The sequence below is a fragment of the Lutra lutra genome, chromosome 18 (genome assembly GCF_902655055.1).
Source record: "Lutra lutra chromosome 18, mLutLut1.2, whole genome shotgun sequence".
In the NCBI taxonomy this organism is placed as follows: Eukaryota; Metazoa; Chordata; class Mammalia; order Carnivora; family Mustelidae; genus Lutra; species Lutra lutra.
This window is the reverse complement of record NC_062295.1, coordinates 11,387,912-11,412,952: the sequence shown is the minus strand read 5'-3', so window position 1 is coordinate 11,412,952 and position 25,041 is coordinate 11,387,912. Positions and strand designations below refer to the sequence as shown.

Sequence of the window (25,041 nt, the reverse complement as noted above, 5' to 3'; positions counted from 1 at the left end):
ACAGAAAACATGGAATTCAAGTTAGAAACACTGCACGTGACACAGAGGACACTTCTTAACGCGAAGCGCCTTCATGAAGGACGCATCTCTAACAGCGACAACCACGCACTGATCAACAGAGTGGCAGTTACAGACTAAAACGAACAGGGGAGCAGTGGGATGCCAGCAGAAACGCACGAGGAAGAGGAGACTTGAATCTGGCTCTCAGCACGAGACAGATGAGGCAGAAAAAAATAAGAAAGGACATACAGCATAACCATTAAGGAGACCTCACTGTGTTGTAGTGACCTTTTAGTGGGTGAAAAAGGAGACACCTTCTCAAACCACACATGGAGTATTTTTAAAAAATCACAGATTAGGGCACAAAGAAAACTTCAGCCAGTCCCATAAAATAAACAAATACACACAGCACTTGATCTCAATGTAGTTGTACTAGAAATTATTAATAAAATAAAATAAAAAAACTAAAAAGGCCTTGTCTACCTGGAAGCTAAAAACATCTCCTAATAACTAGTAGAGAAGAGGAAAAACAGAAACTGAAATGACGGGACTTCTCACCAGAATCTATGGCTTTTGTTCAAAGCAGTAATCAGAGAAACATTTAAAAATATCAGTAAAAATAAAATGAAAAACAACAACAACTATGTGCCTCAGAGAAAAAAAAAGATTTAAAAAACAAAGAACAGAGCCACCATGACCCACGGATGATATAAGGTCTATCTCATGAGTGACTGGTGTTCCAGAAGGAGAGCAGAGAGAGAATGAGGCAGAGAATGTACTTGAAAAGAAAATGCCTGAAAATCCCCTCAGTTTGATGAAATACATAAATTTACAGATTCAAGAAACCTGGCAAACTGCCAGGAGCACACAAACACACCGCGCCATCTCCAGCCTCCAGACACACAAACAATAAGCAGTTAGAGAACATAAGTAGAGGACACCCCATCAGTAAGAGCGACAGAGAAGATAAATGCTCAGGAGTAAACTAAAGAGATGTGTAAAACTCCTGGAAAACCCCAAAGTCGGCTTGAACAAATAGATAGTCCTCGTTCCCGGAGAGGATAATACGACATCATAAAAATGCCATTTTTCTGTGAGTTAATTCACACATTTAATGCAATGTCAGTAAAAATACCAATGCACTTTTTAATGGGGTTAGACAAGCTCATTTGGAAAAAAATGAAAACATCCAAGGCACACAGAGAAAACCCAGAGGGAAAAAAGTACCACGTAGAGGAGGGAGAAAGAACCTTATTAGATTAAGATAAACTCAAAGTAGATCAGGGATAAAACTTAAAAAAAAAAAAAAAAAAATCAAACCATCTGAGTACTCTAAGTAAACACTGACGGATGCTTCTATAACTGGGATATAGGGAAAAGCTTTCTAACTGTGACCCCAAATCCAAAAGCAATAAAAGGAAAGACTGGTAAATCTCAGCCACACTAACACAAAACAAAACAGACACATTACAGAGGAAGGGCTGGTCTCTTCAACATAAAAATTATTTAAAAATCGGACTGAGAAATGACTAGGTAATTCACACTCTCCTCCAAAAATATTCTGAAACAGCCCTTACACGTATCAGAAAATGCTCGACCTTACTCATAGCTAGAGAAAGACAATTAAAATTTCACCAAGATACCTGATGGCAGAAACACGACAACACGTCGTGTTGGTGAGGCTGGGGGGGGGGGGGCGGGGAGTGAGCGAATATTCGCGTACACTGCTGATCAGAACGCAAACTGCCGCAGCTTTCCAGGGAAGGAATTTGACGACATGAAACAAACCTACAAATGCATTCACCTTTTGACCCAGCGATCTTCTATCTGGGAATGTACCTGAAAGATAAACCTCCAACACTATAAAATGGTACACGCCGAAGCTATTTACTGCAGTGCGATCTGCATCTGCAGGATACTCTAAACAGCCTAACCCCCCACGCACAGGACTGGTTGACTAAACCATGGGGCATCCGCACCGTATAAACTGGGATGAAGCGGTCTTCAGAAAATAGTAAGTGAAAAAAGCAAACTCAAACATTATCAATGTCACCTCTTGTATAAGAAAGAAGGGAAAACAAGAAAATAGAGTCGCTTATCTGAGAGAAAAAAAGCAAAAAAAGGAGAAATCAGAAACCAAGGAGACTGATTCCCTTCAGTGGGTGCGGAAATAGGACGGAATGGTTCAGGCTGGGGATGGGATAGGAGCGAGCGAGCGAACGGTGGGTAGTGGTGCTTAATTGAGGACATCTTTCTTTTTATATAATTTGACTTTGAGAACCTTGTTAACATATTACATTCTCAAAAATAAGTCAACAAAATCAGCAAAGTTGGAAGAATACCCAAATTTGAATACAAACACAATAAATGAACTCAGCTGTATTTCAAATAAATAACACGGACACACTGAAGAGAAACTAGAACCAACCTTAGCAACTTCTGATTATATACCTTTGGGCTAAAGACAGAACGAAGGTAGATAAAGATTCGACTCCTGTTAGCAAGTTTTTAAAATAGGTTTACTGATGCCATAAAGTCCACCCATTTCAAGTACAGCAGATTTATTTCTCATAGTGGCATGAGTTAGCAATTTTAAAAACTATGGGTATTCTAGAATTGAATACTATGGGTATTCTAGAAAATACATTGTGGGTGGGAGGAGGATGAAAGCCGTTTTCTCCCTGTCAGGAAAGAGGGTTTTAAATACGGAAAGGGGGAGGCTGCAGAGAAGACTGTGGTGCTGGATAAAAGTGGAGATGTCAGTAAAGATGCCTGATTTTTTAATACATGCAGTGATGCAGGTAGACAAGAACAGATACAGATGGATGTGTGTTTGTGAACAAAAACATGCATTTCCTATTTCTGTCGACTGAGAAGATCTAGAAGCAATGACCAAACAGTAGCGGTGAGCATATCACACCCAGCTCCCAGGTCTTGGTTTATAAATACTCCACTAAAACCAACCAGACTTTTTTTTTTTTTTTAAAGATTTTATTTATTTGACAGAGAGAAATCACAAGTAAGCAGAGAGGCAGGCAGAGAGAGAGGAGGAAGCAGGCTCCCCACTGAGCAGTAAGCCCGATGTGGGGCTCGAACCCAGGACCTGGGATCATGACCTGAGCCGAAGGCAGCGGCTTAACCCACTGAGCCACCCAGGCACCCCCCAACCAGACTTCTGAAGAGAAAGGGCTTATGGCAGGGCTAGGGCAGGAAGAAGTGCAAGTTGAGTGTGGAACATACTGCTGTGTCAGAAAGCAAGTAAGTACTCAAACAGTGATGGGAACCTGCGAAAAAGGACACAGAAGGCAGCCTGACAGAAACCCCAACTGGCCAAATCTAAGACAACTTGAGCATCAAAATAACAATAGTAACAGAATTACTATTAGCAAATAGTATTATTTACTAATAAATACCATAAGACTCCATGATCCCATGCTGATATAAATACATAAATACAGGGGGTAGAAAGGAAAGCGTGTTTTTAGAGTAGAATGCCATCTAATAAATGTAAGGCATGATGGAGTTAGAAGTCACCAGCATGGGGCGCCTGGGTGGCTCAGTGGGTTAAGCCGCTGCCTTCGGCTCAGGTCATGATCTCAGGGTCCTGGGATCAAGTCGTCCCGCATCGGGCTCTCTGCTCAGCAGGGAGCCTGCTTCCCTCTCTCTCTCTCTGCCTGCCTCTCCGTCTACTTGTGATCTCTCTCTGTCAAATAAATAAATAAAATCTTAAAAAAAAAAAAAAAAAAGAAGAAGAAGTCACCAGCATGATGGTTGTAGGCAAGAATTACCAAGGGACACCAAAACTACTTAGGACAGGTGCAAGTTGGTTTGAAAGGAGCAGGATATCCACTTAATGGCAGAGTATTTCCTCACATTATACTTACTACTTACAAAATTAGAAACAGAGCAACAGTAACTTTACAGTGGAGGAACCCGGAAGATACTACCTTAACCCCATGCTGAAGTTAGCATCACCAATAAAGGGTCAACCTGACATCGTACACCTCTTCTGTGGTCTTCCTGCTGAAGGGGCATGGTCTCATTTCATCAGGAGGAACCAAGGGATGAACCCAAACTGATTGTCATTCCACAAATAACTGACCTATATACGCTTCCAAATAACCCAAACCCATCCACAATGTCTTAAAAGACCAAAGAAGAAGAAGAAGCAGCAGAAGAAGAAACAGCAGCAGCAGCAAAAATAAGCCTACAGAACTATTCCATTTTAATGAAGCCTGAGCGACCTGACAAATAAATAAATCCCACTGGACCATGAAACAGGGAGAAGACATTTTTATTTCGTTTGCTAAAAGGATATTATTGGGACAACTGGCATAATTTGAATAAGGTCTGGGGTTAGTAAACAGCACTGTATCAGTGTTAATTATAGATTTAAATAATTATACCATGGTTATATAAGGCAGTATCTTTAACTTTAGGAAACATACACCCAAGTGTTTGGAGGTAAAAGGGCAGTATGTCCACAACTCACTCTGAAATAGTTCTGAGAAAACCATTATGTATGGATATGGAAAGAGCAGGATAAAGCAAGTGTGATTAAGACATTATCACTTGGGGAATATGGATAGAGGGGATTCAGGAATTCTTTGCACTATTTTTGCAACTTTCCCATAAGTCAGAAATTATTTCAAAAGAAAGTTTTAGAAAACAAGTCAAAGTGTACATGTGAGATCTATGTGTTTCAGTGTATGTAAAATATATCTCAACCTTCAAAAATTTTAATGATGGGGCGCCTGGGTGGCTCAGTGGGTTAAAGCCTCTGCCTTCGGCTCAGGTCATGATCTCAGGGTCCTGGGATCGAGCCCCGCATCGGGCTCTCTGCTCGGCGGGGAGCCTGCTTCCTCCTCTCTCTCTGCCTGCCTCTCTGCCTACTTGTGATCTCTCTCTGTCAAATAAATAAATAAAATCTTTAAAAAAAATTTTTTTTAATGACAAAGATTTTTCAAATCGGAGAAAGCTGGGAGTACTGACAAACCCTGCCAATGAATGCATCAATTGGGTTTACTTTAGAAAAGCCACTGGCACTATGTTAAAGAATCGAGAAAGAGGTCTCAACTGTTTGACCCTGTAATTCAATAGCTAGGTCTTTATTCTAAAGAAATATTCTAGAATATACAGATAAACAAAACAATTTATGTGCAGTGCTCTCCATCCTAGCATTAACCACAGCAGCAGAGACATGATCCAACTGTTAATCAACAAGAGAGTGAATAAATTATGACAAGTATATAATGATATCTTGTACAACCACTGAAATAATGACTTCAAAACTGGAAAACAATTATCGAGCACTTACAATGAGCCAAATAATTAGAAGTGATTTTTTTTCCAAAGGAATATTTAATAACATGGAAAAGAATTCACTATAAGATGAAAGGAGAAAAGGAGGCCATATAAATGCATGTTCAATGTGGTCACCATTTTATCTTTCTAGAAATTATATGAATGGAAAAAAGATCAGGACAAAATACTGTGAATGATAGGACTTATAGCCTACTTACACGCTCTGCATTTTATCTTTCTGAACTTTAAAAATGGTCTAAAATGAGCATGTTTTAGGAGCGCCTGGGTGGATCAGTGGGTTAAGCCTCTGCCTTTGGTTCAGGTCATGATCTCAGGGTCCTGGGATCAAGCCCCACATCGGGTTCCCCGCTCAGTGGGGAGCCTGCTTCTCCCTCTCTCTGTGCCTGCTTCTCTGCCTACTTGTGATCTCTCTCTATGTCAAATAAATAAATAAAATCTTTTAAAAAAAAATGAGCATGTTTTACATTTATGATGAAAAAATACTAAACCTTAGTAAAATATTTTCTATGGTAAAATATTCTGAATGCACAATCCAAAGTGTCTCATCAGAGTAACAGTTTATATGTAATTCATTTAAACAATTTTAAGTATTATAATTCTAGATTAGCAAATATGTATCTCTATAAAAGGAGGCAAGGCAGCCATTGAGAAAGCACTTAACAATTTTAAGGCATTTTTATGAATTTCAAATTGAGAAGAAATCAGTAATTTATTTCATCAGAACGGTCAGCAAATCATGATATTCTGACATTTTGCAAAATAGGTATTTCCTTATCTTATGATTCTGATATTGTTCTAGGAAATGACTCTCACATATTACACACTATTGTCATTCTTTGTATTATTTGGCAAAGAAGTTATGCCTGACATTTCTTTTACAACATGAAGAGAAAAGCCATTTGAAAAGAATTAACAAAATTAAAAAAACAAAAAAAACTTTTCCACTTAACAAACATTCCACCTAGATTCAATGTCTGAGGGACAGATGACATAATATACTACCAACCTCAAAGCCACATTCTGGTAAAGCAGTCTAATAATGCTAATTAGAGAAAATCATTTTAATGGAGTCCATGGTATATGAGTAACTTCAAAATTTGCAATTATAAAATTAATTTACAAGAGGACTTTCACCATCCCACAAACTAGAATTGTCTCATTTACCATTATACACATATTTCCATAAGCCACTCAAATACAAGGGACAGCATTTTAGCTAAAATATATAAATGCGACTTAATTTCATTTGAATTCCTTTATTTCTATAAAATACAACCAATTCAATAACAGTTACTATAGATATTTTACTGAGCACAATAATTGTATGAGACACTCAGCTAAAAATGCTGTTTCGTTTCATTTACTCAACTACCCTGACAGATACGAACAGTTAACCTGCTTTCATCCCACTTTACAAATGAAGAAACCAATACACTTGTAAGGTAACTGGCTAAGATTCTTTTTTTTTTTTCCTTAAGATTTTACTTATTTATTTGACACACAGAGAGAGCACGAGTGGGGTGAGGGGCAGAAGGAGAAGGAGATTTCCCGCTCGGAGGACACAGGGCTCGATCCCAGGACTCTGGGATCATGACCTGAGCTGAAGGCAGACGCTTAGCTGACTGAGTCACCCAGGCACCCCACTGGCTGAGATTCCTCAGACGCTCTGTCCAAAGAGCCCAAAGTCCATTCCCTTAGCCAGGATACATCTTAAGACTCCATGAGTTAACTAAAGTAAGAAATACTCGAAAATAAAACAAGACGAAATCAGAGAGGGAGGAGACAAACCGTAAGAGACTCTTAATCACAGGAAGCAGACTGAGGGTTGCCGGGGGAAGGGGGGGTGGAGAGATGGGGTCAATGGGTGATGGACATTAAGGAGGACACATGTTGTGATAAGCACTGGGTATTATTTTTTAATTTTTTTTTTTAAAGATTTATTTTATTTATTTATTTGACAGACAGAGATCACAAGTCAGCGAGAGGCAGGCAGAGAGAGAGGAGGAAGCAGGCTCCTCACAGAGGAGAGAGCCCGATGTGGGGCTCGATCCCAGGACTCCAGGATCATGACCTGAGCTGAAGGCAGCAGCTTAATCCACTGAGCCACCCAGGCGCCCCAGCACTGGGTATTATATAAAACTGATGAATCAATGAACTCTGCCTCTGAAATCAATATATTACATGTTAATTAACTGGATTTAAATTTTTAAAAAAGAGAAAAAAGAAAATGTTCCCTAGCCCTTCCTCCATTTTGCATTTAATAAACTGACATGCTTGTTACACACACACACACACACACACACACACACACACAGAGTACTTGAACAGATGGAATTAAAATGTATTTCAACAGTTACAAAAGTGGTAGTGTATTATATACAAAGATTTTAGTCTATGGCCAAATAACTAACAATTCAAGTGTCCAAGAGTAAGGATATGGGTAAACTATAACTAATCTACTTACTTGAGCCAATATGCAATAAATTGTTGCTTATAAAGCACAAAAATTAAAAAAACTACAAAAAATATATTAAATTGAAAAAGATAAAACAATAAAACCCAGGAAACAAATTTTTTTTTTTTTAAAGATTTTTTATTTATTTATTTGACAGACAGAGATCACAAGTAGGCAGAGAAGCAGGCAGAGAGAGAGGAGGAAGCAGGCTCCCAGCTGAGCAGAGAGCCCGATGCGGGGCTCGATCCCAGGACCTTGAGATCATGACCTGAGCCGAAGGCAGAGGCTTTAACCCACTGAGCCACCCAGGCGCCCCCCAGGAAACAAATTTTAACCGACATTTTAAAACCAAAACAAACAGACAAAAGATCAAAGAGCTACTACAGAATTTTACTGTGATTATCGGAGAGGTGGGTGTATGTATTAACCTTTTTGTCTCTCCTTTTCTTCTTTCTCCTAAATTTGCTGTTCAGTATATGCTACTGCCATTTTTAGAAGAGTCAAACTCCTTTTAAAAGAGCTAGTAAGGGCTCCTGGGTGGCTCAGTGGGTTAAGTCTCTGCCTTTGGCTCAGGTCATGATCTCAGGGTCCTAGGATCGAGCCCCGCATCGGGCTCTCTGCAGAGCGGGGAGCCTGCTTCCTCCTCTCTGCCTGCCTCTCTGCCTACTTGTGATCTCTATCAAATACATAAATAAAATCTTTAAAAAAATAAAAATAAAAAAGAATAAAAGAGCTAGTAAGCTAAGTATCTAAGCAGCATAAAAGACCAAAGAAAATGCAAAACCAAGCATGAGAAGTGCAAACACTGGCTTATAATGAAAGCACTTCTCATAAAAACTGATATTAGCTATTTATTTACATATCATCACAATGGTTTCTTCTCCAGACTATTGTGTTTGTTGTAGCTTCTATTTTTCCCCCTCAATATTAATTTTGGAAACATGAAGATGTTTAAGCCTCCAAGAACGTTACTAACATGTTAACTTACAAGGAGTTAGGAAGTTTCAAAGAGGGGGGCGAGAATGTCTAGTGAGAGAGAAAGAAACAGGAAAGGAAATAGGAAGTAGTAAGGCAAACATACCTCAAGCATTGTCAAGGAGAAACATTTTCTCAGTCATAACATTAGAGACTATACCCAGAAAACAAATATGAATAAGGGAAATTAAAAAAGAAAATGAGAAGTGGGATATTAGATGTATTTAAACTGTATTTTCGTAAATGATACTTCATAAGGAAGGACAGAAGACCTTGGGAACTAACACGACAAAGCACACCTCCATTGTTTCTATGAATATTACATACAATTTCAAATGAACCAAGAAAAAAAGGCTGGGAAACCAAAATATTCTAGAAACAGTCTTAAAATAACAGGGCAAATTCCTGGACACAGAGATCTGTAAAGCACGAAACGGCGTATACCTAATTAAATGCAACTTACAACAATATTAGCATCACCAACAGTCATTGATTCCTTCAAAGGGACATTTATTACCACTTCAGGACGTTCCTAATAGCATGGAACTTCATGCACATTAGAGAGCCTAAATGGATGGATGGGCCCTCTCAGGCCTAAGCAGGGTCTTCCTATTTCCAGAGTCTGGTCCCAGTACTCTCAATCAGAGGGAGAGGGAAAAAAAGGTGGATTTCCTGAAGTATGTGTCAGCTCAGTGACAGTAATTTTCAGTCACAAATGGCAAGGCTGCTGGGAGGAGATGCTCACTTACGGTATATGCTAGGTCATACTTACGCACAGAGGCAAGTTAAAATAAAGAAAACAGTGTAATGTCAGTAGTATGGAAGCCCTATTTTTATCAGACAAGAAATATTTCCAAAAACATGGGTTTTTCTTGGATTTCCTTGTATTTGGTTGCTCTGTTTCTATAGCAAATACAACACCAATAAACATTCATCAGTGACTGTGGAATGAGCTAAGCCACTGAGCTGTTCCTTGAGAGAAGAGGCTGTAGCTTACCCCTGTGCAGAGAGGCAGCATCTGGCACAGAGTTCAACGCTTAACAAAAACATGCTGTGCCAATAAACAATAAACAATGATCACAAAACCAAGGCCAAAATGCATCCACCCACAATGATGGCAACATAATCGTCACCTACTGTCACCTTTCTTTAAAGTATACATATGTACACACGCGCTTATGCAAGACTATCACATAACACACAGGCACAAATAAACTCGCTCTGGGAAGTTCCTAGCAGTTCTGAGGAAAATAAGTCCTTATCTGAACTGATGCAGAATGAAATATCTTTTAAAGAGGTTTTCACCTTATGCTTCACAGAAACATAGATCAGTATGGGACAATTAAGAAAGGGTTATTCAAAGTCTACAAGATCATCAGCAAAGTAGAGCAGAAAGTTATTTTTAGGTCATGAAGCCAGAGTATATAAATTAAAATTTAAAAAATAATTTCATTCATAGCACTGCCAAAAACAGATGTATGCACAAGATTTTTTTACTTTTTATTTTTTTGTGGGACACGGATCCCAGGACCCTGGGACCACGACCCAAGCCAAAGGCAGATGCCCAACAGACTGAGCCACCCAGGTCTCCCTGATGTACACGATTTCTACACTAAAAACTAGAAAGCACTGCTGAGAAATTAAGGAAGGCCAATACAAATGGAGAGATGTTATACTGATGGACTGAAGTCAAGAGGTTAGTTCACCCCAAATTAATCTATAGATTCAACACAGTCCCAATCATATTCCTGCTAGCTTTTTGGTTTTTGTTTTTTTTTTTTAAACAAGCAGACTCTAAAGTAGAAATGGAAATGGAAAGGACCTAGAATATCTGAGCATTCTTACAAAAGGAAAACAATGTTGGAAAACTTACCCCGCCTGATTTAAGACTGCCTGTAAAACTACAGTAATCAAGACAGTATAGTACCAGCATAAGAATCAAGAAACAGATTAATGGAACAGAAGAGAGAGGCAGTCACAGACCCACACTTAAATGGTCTTTGGATTTCAGACAAAGCAATCCAGTAGAGGGAAAGGGGGCTTTTTTTTTTTTTTTTAAGATTTTATTTATTTATCTGACAGAGAGATCACAAGTAGGCAGAGAGGCAGGCAGAGAGTGGGGAAGGGAAGCAGGCTCCCTGCTGAGCAGAGAGCCCGATGCGGGGCTCGATCCCAGGACCCCGGGATCATGGCCTGAGCCGAAGGCCGCGGCTCAACCCACTGAGCCACCCAGGCGCCCCGGAAGGGGGCTTTTTAACAAATGGTGTTGAAACAACCAGAAATCCATACGGGAAAAGATGAGCCTCAACCCCTACCTCACACAAGACGTCAAAGTTAGTTGGAAGCGTATCACAGACACACATGTAACATCAACAACCGAAAAGCCATTAGAAGGCTTTTTTATAAAGGCAAGTACTTCCATGGCTTGGGGATAGGCCAAGATTTCTAAGGGGGGACAAGCAGTAATCATAAAAAAAACGGATACATTAGACTTCATCAAAAATGAAAACTTTTGCTCCTCACAAGACACTTTAAGAAAATCAATAAGGAAGGCACAGACAAGGAGAACTTTCGCAAAACACGCTTGGCAAGTATCAAGGGCACATGAAGAACTTCAATGATTTCACAATAAAAAGCCGGCTTATGACCAGACAAAGGTGTCCTGGACAATACTATTTTAAGAAATTTTCAGAATCGGACCCGAGAGAGCCTGGTGGCATCTCAGAGCACAACTGGGCGGAAGGGCAGGCAACGGACTGGGGAGAAGAAATGCAAGGAGAAGCACAGACGGCGGGCGCTCAAAGTAAGGTCATTTGAAGTAAATACTGAACTCTGGTGACAGACACATTGACATGCGATATACCGTGTGCAGGGAAGCGTGCACAGACACTTATAATTTATTCTGAACTGTGATAAACAAGCAAGGGGACAGGTTAATGGTAGAACTGAGGTGGGAGGAGGAACAGATCAGAAGTCATTGATTTCCCTGTGGTTTCCCAGATAACCTTTATAGTATTCATTGTTTTATTTTTAGTTTTTAACTTTTAAATTTAACATACATGCAAACAAGGCAAATGTCACAAGTGGACGATTTGCTGCTGAATGTTTACAAACTGGAAGCACTCAGGCAGCCGGCATTAGGAAATCAAACATTTCCCGTACCTGGAGAGCTCTCCCTTTGCACTTCCCTTCCAATCACTTCTCTCCTGACAGTGGTAACTGCTGTCTGGATTTCTCAAACCACAGCATAGTTTTACCTGTTTTTGTACTTCATAAACGGAATCAAATCATGCATACTCTTTTGTGACTAGCTGTCTTTACTCAGTGTTCTATTTGTGAGAGTCACACAGACTCTCACATTTAGCTGTGCTGTGCTGATTCCCATTGCTATATGCCACTGGGTGACCGGTCACAATTTACTGGGCCATTCTTCTGGAGATGGGCATTGGGCAGCCTCTATTCTTTCCCTACAGCAAACAGTGGATGAATGGGTAAAGAAGATGTGGTTCTTATACACGGTGGAGTATTACACAGCCATCAGAAAGGATGAATATCTACCATTTACATCGACATGGATGGAACTGGAGAGGGACTATGCCGAGTGAAATAAGTCAATCAGAGAAACACAATTATTGTATGGTTCCACTCATATGTGGAACATAAGGAATAGTGCAGAGGACCATAGAGGAAGGACAGAAAACTGAATGGGAAGAAATCAGAGAGGGAGACAAACCATAGGAGGGTCTTGACTCCGGGTAACAAACTGATGGTTGCAGAAAGGGAGGTGGGTGGGGGACTGGGTAACTGGGTGATGGCATTCAGGAGGGATGTGATATTATGAGCACGGGGTGTTATACTCAACTGATAAGTCACTGAACATTATATAATAAACTAATGATGTACTATAACTTGGCCAATTGAATTTAAATAAAAACAAACAAACAAAAAACCAAATAGTGCTAGCAGCATTCCAGTAGACGGAACCTCATATGAAATCACTCATAGTGCTTACCAAAAAATGGCAATTTCATATCACTCAAGTTACGACATCATCTTCTGATGAATACCTGTATATATTTCTGCTGAACAGAATCCAGGAGTGGACTTGCTAACACTTAGAATTATGCAGAAGTTTTTGAAAATGGTTACACCCGTTTACATTTCCACCAACTGTTCCATACACCATGCTCCTTGATTTACCTGGTGTTTTTCCATTTTTGCTGTTCTAGTTGGCGCGTGGTAATACCTCACTGAGGTTTGCATTTGCGCTGCTCTGATGACTAATGAACACATACCTATGTCCATATATATGGGCACCATTTGGATTTCCTCTTTTGTGAAGTTTGTGTCAAGGCTTTTGTCTGGTTCATTCTATTGGCTTGTAGGACTCTCTTATATGTTCTGGAGAAGAATCTTCAGTTAAATATATGGATTAAGAATTATCTCTTCCCATTCTATGGGCTGCCTTTTCTCTCTCAATGGTGTTTTTTGGTGCACAAGAGTTATTAATTCAAACATAATGCAACCAGTCAAGTTTTTCCCTTATGACTCATGCTATCTGTGCTCTGTTTAGAAATTTTTGTTCACTCCAAGGTTATGGAGATGTTTTCCCCTAAAAGCTTTACTGTTTAACCTTTCATAGTTGGACTGTGTGTATGTGTGTGTGTGTGTGTGTATGAATATCATGTAAATTTCTTTCCAGTGGATATTTAACCCAGAACCATTTATTAAAAAAGACCATCCTTTCCCACCGCACGTACGTGTTACCTTTGTAGTGAGTTAAGTGATAAACACTATCTCTGATTTCTCTTATGTTCCACTGGTCAGACTGTTTATCTGTCTAGGCTACTACAGTGTTATAGCAGGTCTTGATATTTGAACATGTAAATCCTCTGGTTTTGTTCATCTTCTTCAAGGCTGCATGGCTCTTTTGGGTAGACATGATGATTTTTTTTCTTTAAAAAAAAGTTCTAGCTCTGTCTACTGAAAAGGCCTAGAAGCACTGACACCCAAGTAACAATGAGTGTGCTTAGCTCTCAGATCTTGGTTTCTAAAACTATTCCTCAGTGATTGGAACCAGGGATCCTTAGAGAAAGGGCTAATTCCAGGACTAATTTCGTGGGGCCATGAAAGCTTAAGAAGACCCTGATACATCCTTTGCCAGAAAGTAGGTATATGCTCAAAAACTGAGGATGGGTCAAAGGAACACAAAAATCACCTCGAACAGGCCCTCACTGGCCAAATTTGGGACCACTTGTATCACAAATGACGACGGAAATGGACAGTACCTTTCCAATTATAAAAAACAATCTAGTGATACTTCCCTTAGAAAAGAGGGTTCTTTTCAGAAGAATGTCAGCTACTAGAGAAAAAATGCCAGAATTAGAAAACCATCAATTTCAAGTACCTATTTGATAACTTATTTAAACAAAAACCATCATTAAAACCATGGCTGAAAGATGCTTGGGACACAGAACTATCTTACATACTACTTTGTAATTAATTATACTGTAACTGATTATTATTTACAAAGAGGAAAGGGGACATTTACATAGGAGAAATGGGAGGTGAACATTACCTTACCCAAGTAATCAACCTGAATATCACCAGTAATGGAACCAATGTCACGTACCTCCTGATGTGATTCACACATGTCAACATACGTAATATTCCCATTGAAACATTTAACCTGAGTTAATCGCAAGGACCTAAACAGACATCCAAACTGAGGGTCATTTTGCAAAATAACTGGCCTGGACTTCTAAAAAATGCCAAGTCGTGGGGCACCTGGGTGGCTCAGCGGGTTAAAGCCTCTGCCTTTGGCTCAGGTCATGATCTCAGGGTCCTGGGATTGAGCCCCACATCGGGCTCTCTGCTCGGCAGGGAGCCTGCTCCGCCCCCTCCGCCTGCCTCTCTGCCTACTTGTGATCTCTGTCAAATAAATAAATAAAAAATCTTTTTAAAAAATGCCAAGTTGTGTAAGAATAAAAAACAAACAAACTAAAAAAGTGGTTGTGAATGCAAAATGGTACAGCCACTTTGAAAATTAGTTTGGTGGGTTTTTTTTGGTAAAAGTTAACATACTCTCACCATACGATCCAGCAATCGTGCTCCGTGGCATTTCCCAGAGGAATTAGAAACTTATGTCCACACAAAAACCTGCATGCAAATATTTATAGCATTTTTCTGCATAAATCACCAAACTTGGAATCAATGGAAATATCCTTCTATAAAACAAACTGTGGTCCACCCAGACAATGCAATATTATTCAGCACTAAAAAAGAAATGAGCTCTCAAGCCATGAAAAGACATGGAGGAAACTTAAATACATATTATTAAAAGAAGCTAGTCTGAAGGGGCGCCTGGGTGGCTCAGTGGGTTAAGGCCTCTGCCTTCGGCTCAGGTCATGATCCCAGCATCCTGGGATCGAGCTCCGCATCGGGCTCTCTGCTCTGCGGAGAGCCTGCTTCCTCCTCTCTCTGCCTGCCTCCCTGCCTGCTTGTGACCTCTCTCTCTGTCAAATGAATAAATAAAATCTTTAAAAAAAAAAAAAAAAGGAAGCTAGTCTGAAAAGGCTACCTATTGGATGATTCCAATTATACAGCATTTTAGAAAAGGCAGAACTAAAAAGATGAATGGCTGCTAGGCTGGGGGGTGGGGCAGGGATCGAAGAAATGAACAGAGTGCAGGGGTATTTAGGACTGTCCAAATATGGGGAACACATGGCATTATACGTTTGTCCAAACCCACAGAACATACATCACCCAGAAAGAGCCATAAGGTCAACTACGGACACTGGGTGATTATGAGGTATCTATGTGGGTTCATCCTTGGTAAAGTAAAATATGGGCCATTCTGGTGAGTGATGCGGATCAAGGGGGAGGCTGTGCATGTGCGAGGGCAGGGGGCATAGGATAAATCCCTGTGCCTTCCTCTCAATTCTGTTGTAAACCTAAAACTGCTCTGAAAAAACACATAACATAAAAAAAAGAGAGAAGAAATGTAAAAAAAAAAAAAGAAGAAGAAGAAGAAGAAAGAAAAAAGCAAGTCTTTAAAAAAGGTAGAGAAACTGTTCCAGATTAGGGGACATTAGGGGACAACTAAATGCAATAAATGCTACATGATAAGATCCTGGTTGAAAAATACCAACAAAGGACATCATTGGGAGAAGTGGGGAAATACGAATATGGGGCAGGTATTAAATATATGCTAGTATCAATGTTAAGATTTTCAGAGTCATAACTATTGTGGTATAAGGAGCCTATAGTGTTAGAAGACGCACGCTGACACGTTCAGGTATGCCTGCAACTTACCCATAAATCACTCTTCACTAAAACGTTAATAAACTGGTCTAAGTTCAGGAGTTAAAAAGAACAGGTAAAAACATTATTACCCCACTATAGGAAATCAGAAAAATACCACTTTATATGATATTTATATTATATTTTTATATTTTTTCCATAGGAAAAAAAACCGATTTATAGACTACATTAAAGGAGATTTTTATTTTAGTGTTTAAATATCAAATACTTTAATATGAAATAAATTGCCATTAACAGGACGACCCATTATTAGGATCTCAATTTTACTCACTAACCTGAAAATCTATTTGTTTAAAAGGTTAAAAAGAACAAAGTGACTATTTGGACATCTTCCATTAGAGGAATTTTTTAAATGTCTTCATTTAGCTGAGTACCTTTGGAAGTACAAGGCTAGAATAAAGAGACACACAGAACTGCCTGTGTTCTCTGGTCCGAACGACCAAGGTGCCTGGTTGTAGGGTCGCCCTCCTAGCATGGAAGTGCCTGAGAAGAGTATAAAGTGAGATACGACACTAGAGGAGGGTGTGACCATGCCCAGGTTCCCTTCATCTGCACGCATTGTGCATGTGGGGAAAATGTACCCACGGGGGCAATCCTGGCAGATGCGACAGGCAGAATGTCGTCAACATCAACAGGCCTTGAAATTTTAAAGTAAAACTATTCTGCTCAAGCAAGATCTTAACATTTTAGCTTTCTATGCGATTGTATTTACACCTTTTGTACCTATTTCCTGTGTACAAAACTTAAAATAGTCTGTCTTCAAAATACCTTTAACTCTCTTTCTTCCAAAGAAAATTTATCTGGCCTACTCTAACACCTTTATATCCTTATATAACCTTAGTTCCCTTTATAACCTTAGAGGTGGTGTTAAAAGCAACCATATCTTTGAAACTTTGTTCCTTTTTCACTGCTTGTCCCTGCATTATTTAATCTCTGTTCAGTTTATATTCCTATAAAATGAAAACACCGCAAACCCATCTCATAAGGGAAAATGACTTTACCCATTCAGGGAATAAGCCTTCTCTCCACAGGCACAAGTTCGTACTTTCGCTTGGCTATTTGCCAGTTTGAGCTCCAGGCCTACTGTATGGGCAAGGGGAAAGAATGTAGTAATATGCAGAAACACATGGAAAAACCTAACACAGGGCCTTATTTGCAGGTGGATTTTGAAAAAAATGTGTGTTGGTTGGTTACTTCGCAGAAAGAGGCAAGCAATGAAGTGTTTTTGTGAGAAGACACAGAGTAACTAAGAAGGTCAGAATACAAGTGTTAGGTATATGACCAACATGATTATATTCCTTAAAAAAAAAAAAAAAAAAGTAAAGGCAGGGAAGAGCACCTTATAAAAAGTATTTGGCTTACAAATAAAAATTCTATTAGAAAAGATTTTGCATTAGTATATTTGGACCACTTCACACATTAATGCAAGTTTGTTTTTCAAACATTTGGGCTAATCAAATGGAACCGTATATCTAAAACTAGACAGAAAAACAAATACATTCTAAAGTCCACAGTTTGAGTATATATCGATGACTCTAATTTCCAAAAACACAATTAATCTTTTTACTTTTCATTTGGTTTCCCTCTGTCGTTGTCAACATACCACCTGGATGGAACAAGACTGAGAACCAATCTGACAGCCATCTGACGGACCTGAACACCTGCTCCGGGCTCTGTCCTTCTGGGACTCTGGGGCCAGTTCTGACACCTACGCCTCACTCACCCTGCCCGCTACTAGTGACTCCCATCTGTTCCTTGCGTCCTAACCTGCTCTGTCTTCTCGGCAACAGTGAGACAGCCACACGAGGGCACAGGTGGGCAGCCAGAGAGGCCATGTGAACCGAGGTGGGAGCTATCAACCACTGGGCCCAGGAGTAATGCAGAAGCACAGACCATGAGACCCACATGACAGAGACTCTGACTGAATTGTGTCTCTGTGCTCCCCAGGTGATCTCAGTAACGTTCTCCTTCATTTCTATTACAGCACACAAACCCTCAATATAAATTCTCCTGTAAAGCTCTGTCAACAAAGGATGAGAATCTGTTACATGTTGTGAATATTCAACCTGAAATTTAGTGGCCTCTGAGCAGAATGTAAGAATTCCAAGTAGAATCTAATTCTCTGGAGAATCACCCCAATACTGTAATATAATCACGAGCTATCAACTTACTCTAACATTTCCCATTATATATGTGGCATATTTTTTTCAAAAAGGTTTTCTTCCTTCCTTGATATATATACACACTGTATGTGTATTATGAAAAATGCACACTACAGGAAAGAAGGCAGGTGAGAGTACTATGTATGTACATAAAATGCCAAAATTAATTTGATGTAATTCTCTGCAGGGTGTTTTTTGGAGGACACGGTAGGGGCTGATGGGACAATGCAGAGAAGATGGTGAGTTGCATTCATGGCGAATCTGCAATTTAATTCTATGCTTTTTCACTTAATAGAACTAGATATTCTTGACAAGAAAATTCCCATTAATATATATGTGAGAAGAAAAATGTACTCTTTATATTTTCTAAATCGGCTAAAGGCTGACTCTTTTGCCAAACTGAATCCAATTCAAATACTGAGGCAAAGAGAAGTTTTCTGAATTTCAACATTTCTGTGAAGAGAAAATAATATATAATTTCTTTATTAATGAAGAATGGATTCTGCCAACACGTGAATCCTTTCCTCCTTGAGGTCCCGCACTGAAGCACGCTGACCTCCTGAACAGCGGAGCGCCTCCGCCGCTGGCTCCGAGTGATCCAAGAGGCCCTCACGGACAAGCTTGCTCACCACCCTGCACCGACAGCAAAAGCTGGAAAGCTGGCTGACCTAAGTGCCCCCATAACTATCAGCCTCAGCCTTGAGCCCACAAGCCGGGAGCAGCCTGCTGCACCCGGCAAGGTCTCAGTGTTCAGTGGGGAATGTGGCGGGGGGTGGCCCAGACACAGAGCAGCACCTCGGCAGTCCAGTCAGAAGGCAGAGGTGTAGGGCACACGGGCCGTGTATTAAATCCCTAATTCCAGACTGGTCCGCAGCTATGATGGGATAACAAGAACCGCACCCAGCCTCTCATCAGAGGAAACCAGAGAGCCGGACGAAATGTGTGCAACAATGGCTTTCCCGCACTGGGACGCGGGCAGTGCGGCACTGTGACTCCTAGAGGAAAGGGAACAACTGAGATGACCCTCTCAGCCGCTGACCGTGAGCTCGAGCCCTCAGACAGTGCTAGGTAGGCCTGCGGCACTGGGGAGCCAGAGATGAGAGCTAAGGGGAAGCAACGACAGCTGGGAGTTGCGGGGCAGACTGCGGAACGGGACGGCCTATACTGAGAACGAGCCCTGGAGAGCAGCACGGGGCACCGTGGAGTGTCTGCTCAGTCCTGAGTTATGTGTGCCCACTGCAGTTTCACAAGGCGGGAAAGAAATGACCAGAGAGGGGCGCCTGGGTGGCTCAGTGGGTTAAGCCGCTGCCTTCGGCTCAGGTCATGATCCCAGGTCCTGGGTTCGAGCCCCACGTCGGGCTTTCTGCTCAGCAGGGAGCCTGCTTCCTCCTCTCTCTCTGCCTGCCTCTCTGCTTACTTGTGATTTCTCTCTGTCAAATAAATAAATAAAATGTTTAAAAAAAAAAAAAAAAGAAAAAAGAAATGACCAGAGAACCAGGGGCTGAACACTTACTTCCAAGGTGCACAGGAGGCTGGGAGATGTTCGAGCTCTGACTAGCCTGAGCAAAAAGATCTCCCCGGGGTACTGAGTGGGGCATTCGGCAGAGATTCCAAAGGCAACACCCCTGGAGGGAATGCTACCTTATATCCTTCCTAACAAAGCTTGAAGAAGGCCTTGTGAGTGATCCAAAAGTCCAACACTTGAACCAAAACAAAGACCCAACACTTTAAAGGAAGACAACCAAAACAAAATCCAGCCACTCAGCAATGCAACACTCACGATGTTATATCCAATAAAAAGTTAGTAGACGGGGCGCCTGGGTGGCTCAGTGGGTTAAAACCTCTGCCTTTGGCTCAGGTCGTGATCCCAGGGTCCTGGGATCGAGCCCCACGTTGGGCTCTCTGCTCTGTGGGAAGCCTGCTTCCTCCCCACTCTCTCTCTGCCTGCCTCTCTGCCTACTTGTGATTCTCTCTCTCTCTGTCAAATAAATAAAATCTTAAAAAAAAAAAAAAGTTAGTAGACAACTTGCTAGGAGGGAGGAAAATGTCTTTGTAATAGGAGAAAAATCTGTCAATAAAAACAGATGCAAGGGACGCCTGGGTGGCTCAGTTGGTTAAGCGGCTGCCTTCGGCTCAGGTCATGATCCCAGCGTCCTGGGATCAAGTCCCGCATCGGGCTCCTTGCTCGTCGGGGAACCTGCTTCTCCCTCTGCTTCTGCCTGCCATTCTGTCTGCCTGTGCTCGCTCTCTCTCCCCCGCTCTCTCTGACAAATAAATAAATAAAATCTTTAAAAAAAAAAAAACAACAGATGCAAAAATGACAGGAAAAAACATGAATTAACAGCCATAACTATGTACAAGTATTTAAAGGAAAATGTGAATACAGTGATGAGAGAAATGGACAATGCAAAAAAAAAAAAAAAGGAACTTACAGAGATAAAAATAAACTAAGATGAACATTTTATTGGATACAATTAGCAGCATATTAGACCTTCATTAGAAAAGGTAAGTGAACATTTGAAAAAATATAGCTAATAGGATGCTACAAAAATAAACAAAATACTAAAAAAAGAATTAACAAAAAAAAAAAAAGGGAAGAAAAGAAGAATAAGGAACAGACTGAACAAATACAACATACCACAAAATGACTGACTTAAACTCAACTCTGGTAGATGGCCTCTACTGTTCTCTGCCTTCTGGTATATATATGGTTCTGTAAAGTCCTCTCTCCCCTTGAGTAATTTGCTTCTCAACAGTAGAATAGGGCACTGTTGAGGAAATGTTGGGAAAAAAAAATTACTTTTGTTTTGCTAGCAGACCTCTCTCTTACTGGCTCTGACAAAGTTAAGATATCATGTTGGACAGGCCCACTCGGCAAGAACAGGGGTGGCCTCCAGGGAGCAGACAGCAAGGAAATGAGGCCCTTGGATCAACAACCCTCAAGGAACTGAATCTTGCCAACAACAACGTAGCAAAGGTTACAGGCAGATCCTTCCCCAGCTGGACCTTCAGATGACACGGCCTTGGCTGATACCTGACTGCAGGCTCTTGAGAGACTGTGAGGCAGAGGTGCCCAGCTAAGATTTGCCTGAATTCCTGACCCAAAGAAATGGCGAGATATAAATGTGTCTTGTGTTAAGCTACTAAGGTATGAAGTAGTTTGTTACACAGCTACAGATAACTAATATGCCAAATAAATCAACAATTACTTTAAATGGAACCTATCGAAATATTGCGGTTGAAAGACAGAGACTTTTTTTAATCTAGTACTCTAGAACACATAACAGATACTCAAAATACATGAAAGAAAAAAAATAATGAAAGGAGGAATAAATCCACAGTTTTAGTTGGGGTTTTCAACATACCTCTCTGAGCAACTGACAGAACAAGAAAAAAAATCAGGAAGAATATACGACTTGAACAACCTCATGAACCAAATGACCCAACTGACATTTATATACCGTTCCACCCTCAAGGATATATGAAACATTCATGGTCATTTAAGAAAGGTATCCACTTTTATGAGAAAGTACATGTTACACAGAGTACACTATTACATAGTGTAATAGAACAAAAACCACAGCACTGTCTAGAACCATCAGATTCTGAAAGCCATAGTTTAGGACTAAGTTCTTGGACTTCTTTAAATTTTAATTTTTCCAATCCTAACTTGATCTGCTTGGTGTAAGTTTAAATTCTTTGACCTGGAAAATCCTCCAAATTATACTTGAGGGTCCCAACAAAATCTTCAGATTTTTGAAGGTGTGAGCATTGTTTCCATTGAGGGTTCTGAAAGCACTCAGCGAGCATGCAGCCAAGCAGCTACTCTAATTCTATGCACAAATAAACAAGCACACAATGATGCAGCCAGAGATTTGACTAGTTTATCAGCAAGTTATTTAATCAAATTCCACTTTTTTGCAAGACGCAGAGACTATCTAACTGAAACTGACAGTGAGAGACAGAAACATCTATGTTAGAAAAATACATTAGAAAAGTAATACTTTCTCATACTGAGAGTATGTCTAGTAAAATATCACTTTGTTATTCTTGGCCTGAGAAAAACAGTAATAAGAGCAAACAGACCTTTTTCATCATATTCATTTTATACACATCAATCAAGAGGCAAGTAATTCTTTGGTATATTCAATAACTACTTGCGACCAATTACTAAGCGCCTTATTATTTCACTTTTGTTTCCATTTTCTTTTACCAAGGAGACCTCTAAAATACCCTGAGTTTCTGATGGGTTACTACGATATGATAACATGAGTTTTATTTATCCTGACATTAAGAGGCTTGAGTGAAATCATATACAATTCACTTCCTGTGTCCCACTTTAAAATTTGTTCAAAACGTATTACAATCTGACACCAGAATCAGATATCGAATCATAGGAAAGTTCTGATTGTGTAGGATTTCCTTTGTTTAATGCTTAAAGCTTCATACTTTCACCCAAAGGATTAACTCATTGAAAAGAAACCTGCAAAGAAGGAAAGAAACCACACAACCACCGCCCCCCCCCCCAACAAACCTGCCCCTTCACATGCAGAATGCTGTTTGACCCTGGAGTTTCATACATTCACTCAGACACACCAGACTGGGACAACCATGGGGCTGGTAGCATTTAAAGCCAACTATAAATCAAATAAATCCTAATTACCCATTTCCTTAGGTTGTTCAGGCTCTAAATCTTTTGGGTTCTGCCCTTCTCATTTTTTTTTTTTTTGCACTATATTGTTTTTATAAAGAACCTTATAATAATATACAATAGACTATTTTAAGAGAATTCAGATGAACTGAAAAACAACTTATAGATCTGCCCTCCCCCACTCAAGTAACCTTAAGGCATAATGTAAACAACTGTCATCACACCAAGATTTCATAGAATATTATCCTACACCACTAGAACTGTTTGTTTTCACACATGCCAAAGGTCCTTGGGAAACAAGTCATTGTATACATACATATTTATTTTTGAAAAGGTCATCCCCAAATTTAATCAATTTCTTTATTAAATAATTGGGTTCAGACTGAAAACATTTTAATTGCGAGATGCGATTATGACACAGATTTCCTGGAATCAAAACGAAAAAGAGAAAGAATTTAAAAGTCAACTCAGAGCAAGAAATCTCTTTCAACATAGCAAATAACTGTTTTACTACTTCAAAATACCAGAAGTCCTCTGTATAATACTTATCATATACATCAAATGCCTTAAAAGTGTCTAAGCAGCCATATCTACTATCTTAATCTCTTCAGAACAAGTACATAAGGAGAAAAATCGATAAATCAGTCCTTGATGACAGAGGGTTTGTTTAGGAGTTTACCAAATGGAATGGCCCTGCTGGAATTCCTTCAAGCAGCCTGTGAAAATGTCAGAACTGAGTCTGTTTTGGAGGTCATAGTCCCTAGAGAGCTCTGAGTTTTGGCCTGTTTGTCTTTTCACATGCTTTAATATTTGAAAATCATTCCTTGTAGACACTGACTGATGCCCAGGGAATGCTAGGATTGTGGGAACTGGCAGTACCAACTAGAGAGACAAACTTCATGGGAAATCAGTGCCTACTACATTGACCCCTTGGCGCTCATCAGATAAGCCGCTCTTCAAATGTTATGAAGGTACACGGAGAGACATTAAGAAACTGCACGTCATTTGACATCTTTAAAGAGAAATACTTGTGGAAAATGGGGGCAGAGATGACTGGGCCTACTGAAAGAAGCACTCAGTTATAAAACATCGTGGTGGGAGTCCTGAAAAACCGTATTCACTTGGTATGAATTCGAAGACAGCCTGGGGGTCGAAAATTCATGAATAACTTTTGACTGCCCCGAAACTTAAGAGCCTCCGGTTGACTGGAAACCTTAGAGATGACGTCAACAGTCAGTTCACACACACTCGGTGAGTTTCCTATATTACATGCTGTAGTCTCACAGTAAAGCCAGAAGAAAAAAAAATGTTATTAAGAAAATCATACAGAAGAGAAAGGAACATTTTCAGGACCGTACTGTATTTGTCAAAAACAATCTGCCCACACGCGGACCCATGCAGCTCAAACCCACGTTGTTCACCCGTCAACCCGAACTGTGTTCTCAAGACATACATGACCGTAACGAACAGCTGCAACGTGCTAATTGCTTTGCCCACGTTGTTCCACAGGCTTGACTTACGCGAACTCATTGCATCCTTAACGCAACTCTGTGAAGCAGGGGCTAGTATGATCCCCGTTTGGTAGATGAGAAAAGTGAGGCAAGGGGAAGGGGAGCCATTTGTTTCAGTTGACAGCCAGGAATGGTGCAGCCAGGACCCGGACTCAGACACGGGGCCTCCGGGGTCGGGGCTGTCAGCACTGTGCGCGCTGCCTCTTTCGCGGCGTTTTTACATCAAGCAGGCAGTGCCGGGTACCTGGAACCGAGGACTTACGAGGCACCAGGCACATGCTAGTTAGCATAAGAGCGCTCTTGCTGTAAGCCTCTCAGCGGCCTATGAGGCACACATAACGTGACCGCTGTTTATGCATTAAAGACATGGGCTTTGTGTCTTTGTCCTGTTCAAGACAGCAGGCTCTATGCTTGACCCCACAGACCTCTTTCTCTTTTGTCTTTTTCTTTCTTTTTTTTTTCTTCCATAGACCTCCTCCTTTAAAATCAGGTTCTCTCTCTCTCCGTTATCTGCAAGAATCATCTCTAAATTCATTTTCTGTATATACCTGAAGGGATTACTTTCAAGGATCTATGCGCCCAACAATTTCAGGTGAATGCACCACATTCTGACCTGCCAACATTGCACCAGAAGGCTTA

At 40.4% G+C, this 25,041-nt stretch overlaps 1 protein-coding gene and 1 long non-coding RNA gene across 6 annotated transcripts in view; both read right to left on the bottom strand.

Moving 5' to 3' along the window:
- The window catches only part of MRTFB (myocardin related transcription factor B), a 250,959-nt gene that overhangs the window by 90,079 nt on the left and 135,839 nt on the right, over window positions 1–25,041 (bottom strand). The window lies entirely within an intron of this gene.
- On the bottom strand, window positions 716–13,769 carry LOC125090600 (uncharacterized). The gene is made up of 3 exons (XR_007124399.1): window positions 13,759–13,769; window positions 2,452–2,458; window positions 716–1,292 (listed from the first exon to the last, which is right to left on the bottom strand). It is a non-coding gene; the product is annotated as an uncharacterized LOC125090600 (long non-coding RNA).